Here is a 4,575-nt window from a genome sequence, read left to right on the forward strand (position 1 = left end):
AGTTACAAAACTAACTATACATAATAATAATAATAATAATAATAATAATAATAATAATAATAATAATAATAATAATAATAATAATATTGTTATTATTATTATTATTTAAACTCTATTATATTTTACTATGTTTTCATGTTATTTTTATTTTTTTTGTTTTTTTATTTTTTAATTTTTTTATTTTTTTTACTTTTTTATTTTTAGGCTTTTTAATTTTTTAAGGGTTTTTACATTTTTCTTTATTTTTTTTAATGTTTTTTAACATTTTTTATTATTTTTACTTTTTTTTTTTATTTTTTTATGTTTTTTTTCTATTTTTTGTATTTTTTTAATTTTTAAATTTTTTTCTATTTTTTTATTTTTCAATGTTTTTTTGTATTTTTTTAATGTTTTTTTTGTATTTTTTTACTTTTTAAAGTTTATTACCATTTTTTATTTTTTTATTATTTTTAAATGATTTTTTATTTTTTTAAAAAAATTACATTTTTTAAAATTTTTATTTAATTTTTTATATTTTCCATTTTTTTCTTTACATTTTATTTTTTTCATATTTTTCTTTTATCCAAAAATATTTTGAATAAAAAAAATTCAATAATCTTGAAATCAAGAAAAATCTCAATTTTTGAAGATTTTTCATTTATATGAGATAAGTCTATCCATAATATCGCTATATTACATAACTATATAATATTTATTATTATATTTATTTTTTTATTTTTATTATAGTATTGTAAGGCTATAATTTATATTTTTCCTAATTACAACCAATCCTATAATCATAATCTGGATCCTCATTATTCATATTTGTTATGTTATATATGAACAATATACAACATAAAATAAATATATATATATATATATATATATATATATATAATCCGATTTAATTCAAATTGAAATGAGATTCAATTCATTATATATTTCTTATTTATATACATATATAAAGTTAATATAAATTTTAAAAATGCGATACTATTTTAGAAGACTTGCAAGCATATATAAATTAGACAAAAGGAAAAGCTCAAAATCTGAACATTTGAATTAATTTGTAGATTTGAAACTTTAAAAATTATTCTACAAAAACTTGAAATTCAAAGGTTGGATGGATATACGTTTGATAGATGCGAGTATTTTTTAAAACAAAATTTCAAAAAAGAGTCTTCTTTAATTGAATTATCAAAAAAAATACTCAATTTTAAATTATTTAAATTTCATTTTTTAAAAACTGTTGTAGTACCTGCTCATTTAAACATTTAATTCATCAAAACAAATAATACTGTATAACACCATTTAAATTCTAATAAACACCAATAATATACAATAAGACATTTCAATGCGCCTGGACTATAGTACAATGGAAATATATCAAATTATCACCAGACACCACCAACTAAGACACATTTATAAAGATATTTCATCCAAATGAAAAAAAACAACCACAACAAGCTTTAACTTTTAAATCATATGCCACAAATCACAATTCAGTATTAACTAAAATATCATTTTTTTACAACGAGACATTTTAATGATAAATACACACACAAAAAAATTTCTTGACAATTCCAAAAAAAAGTTTTTTTTAAAAAACTTTTTGCTTTTTAAAATTTGATTAACTTTTGATCATATAAAAATAAGGCTTATTAAATGATGAAATTCATTTAATAAAAACTTGACCTAAAAAAGGTTGAACTGATAAACAACCCATTAGAAAGTTCCTTTTTTTTTAAAAAAAAAGGAATAAGCAAACATGCGTAGAGGTAATGTCTTGTAAATTGAATCAACAGAATCTTGACGAGGCAATGTAGTTGACAATCTTACACCTCAAAGTGTTAGAGAAATCTAGAAAGTGAGATCAAGAGTAAAATGAGTTAATAAATACTATAAAAATGAAGAATGCAGAATATTAAAAATTAAGATCACACAAATATCAGATATTTACTGAGATGAATTATATAGGATCATCGGCACATATTGAGTACATTTATTTCAAACAAATCAAATAAAAGTGTTAGCTTCATTTTGATTTCAATCGGGAGTTTCAAATAGTGGAACACTGTTTTAAAGCTGGATTGAAGAATTACGAAAGAAATTTGGGAAGATATAGGGTTTAGGAATAGAACTTTCACTAAGATAAATAACAATGTTTAATCTTGAGCATAAATACTTCACAAAGCTAAAATTTTGACATTAAATAAAAAAAAAATCCTTTGGAAAGTCTACAAGAAAAGAAACATTAAGGCTCAGACTTAAAACAGTTTCATCGATCAACTTAAGATTTCTGAAGCAGAACTGACTAATTGAAACTGAAATGATAGTCATCATCACCAACTGATAGCAAAAAACATACTAATGCTAACTCCTACAAAGAATTTCAATCATTTTTTCAATATGCTTGAAGAAGAATCACGTCATAAACTTGATTCCGTGAATGAGATGAACAAAAAACAGATTTTTGGAAGAGATGTGGCAGAGTCCTTAACGGCAGAATCGATTAGGAAGAATCTACCTCATGATAACCCTACAGCATTTATCTGTGCCTCAATGACTGAGCTCTTTGGGTGAAGAATCCCCAAAGAACTGAAGGTGTTGAGAGGCAAGATTGCGGATAGAATGAAATATAAAACAAATTCAAACGCACAAGTAAACGAGTATATCGATGGACGGAAACCAAGCGAAGACAGGAGGATAGGAGGATAGGAGGAGAGGCGGCGAGAAGGACCAGAGAATACCTCGTAAGCAGGCTCCAAGCAACAGGCCCAGGCCTCCCTGCCGACCTAGGCGAGGAGCTGCACGTCACAGACCCGAACGACGTACCGTCGACCTCGAGTTGCGCGAGGAAGCGGCGCGACAGAAAAATATGAGGCCCTGCTACAAGATCTTATCTACAATTATCAAACAAAATTGAAATAGAAAGAATGAACAATCCATTCTTTCAAGATTACGAGAAGACGAGTGACCTATTTTGAAATTTAAACTAAAAAACCCAATTTTTCCCGTCAAATTTAAAAAGGAAAAAAGATTAAAATAGAGAGGATCAGCTGGAGCTCGAGTTAATCAACCATCATATCGGTTATCAAATAGATGAATAAACAATAAATAAACCATCATCATCTCCACTCTGGTTCAATAAAACGGAAAAAAAAAAGAGAGAATGACACATCTGTCAAATCATCAATATCTGAACGCTAGATTAATCCAGAACCAAAAATAAGAAGAAAAAAGAGCGAATAAATTGGGATCAGATCTCCAAGGTAACTAGACGCGAATTACCCGAAACATTCATCTATTGAAGACATCGAAGAGCAAAAGGGGAGAAAAATGAAGAGTAAAACGAGAAAGCCGAAGAGAGGCCGAGCACAGAATGATGAAATAAAGTGCTTATGTGGAGCTATATAAAGAGAAGGGAAGGGAATTAGGGTTAGGGTTTCGTTGATTATCGACGATCTGAACCGTTCGTTTGGACCATCTCCACGCTAGATTAATCCAGAACCAAAAATAAGAAGAAAAAAGAGCGAATAAATTGGGATCAGATCTCCAAGGTAACTAGACGCGAATTACCCGAAACATTCATCTATTGAAGACATCGAAGAGCAAAAGGGGAGAAAAATGAAGAGTAAAACGAGAAAGCCGAAGAGAGGCCGAGCACAGAATGATGAAATAAAGTGCTTATGTGGAGCTATATAAAGAGAAGGGAAGGGAATTAGGGTTAGGGTTTCGTTGATTATCGACGATCTGAACCGTTCGTTTGGACCATCTCCACGCGGGGAAAAAAATAAAAAGAAAAAATTAGGGGCATTCCGAGAATCGAACTCGGGACCTCTCGCACCCAAAGCGAGAATCGTACCACTAGACCAAATGCCCAGTTGAAATTTTAATACGAAATATAATCTTTAACCCTATAAATATAAGGTAAATGTTAATTATAATTACAGTTTTTGAAAAACTTTACCGACTTTAGATTCGAATTATAAGTTTTGAAGAACTTTAAAAACTTTAGATTATAATTACTAGTTCTGAAGAACTTTGAAAGCTTGAGATTCTAATTACAAATTTTAGATTATAATTATAAGTTTTAAGGAACTTCAAAAACCTTAGATTATAATTACAAATGTTGAAGAACTTTACAAGCTTTTAAAATCATAACTATAAATTTTGAAAATCTTACAAACTCCATAGATCATAAATTATAAAACTTAAAAACTTAATAAACGGTATAAATCATAATTAAAAAGCTTTAAAAACTCTATAAATCATAATTATAAAAATTAAAAGATTACAAAACTCATATATATTATGCATCTTATAAGGCACATTGCTCACCTAATGTAATTTGTTTTTGTTTTTGTTTTAAATCACTTTCCTTAATTTAAAATATTATACTCTAAATCCTAAATTTTAAATTTTCAAAAGAATTATACTAGATAATTACACATTTAAAAGAAAATTCTACAAAATCATAGTTAGACCTGTTATTTTATATGGAGCTGAATGTTGGGCTATAACTCCAGCACATGAGCAAAAGATGATAGTTGCAAAGATAAAGATGTTAAGGTGAATGTGTGGACATATGAGAAT

At 27.2% G+C, this 4,575-nt stretch overlaps 1 non-coding gene across 1 annotated transcript; it reads right to left on the reverse strand.

The window, feature by feature from the left end:
* Nucleotides 1–3,789: 3,789 nt before the first annotated feature.
* On the reverse strand, nt 3,790–3,861 carry TRNAP-UGG. Its single transcript has one exon. It is a non-coding gene; the product is annotated as a tRNA-Pro (tRNA).
* Nucleotides 3,862–4,575: the final 714 nt, after the last annotated feature.

Source organism: Zingiber officinale, chromosome 3A (genome assembly GCF_018446385.1).
Source record: "Zingiber officinale cultivar Zhangliang chromosome 3A, Zo_v1.1, whole genome shotgun sequence".
NCBI lineage: Eukaryota > Viridiplantae > Streptophyta > Magnoliopsida > Zingiberales > Zingiberaceae > Zingiber > Zingiber officinale.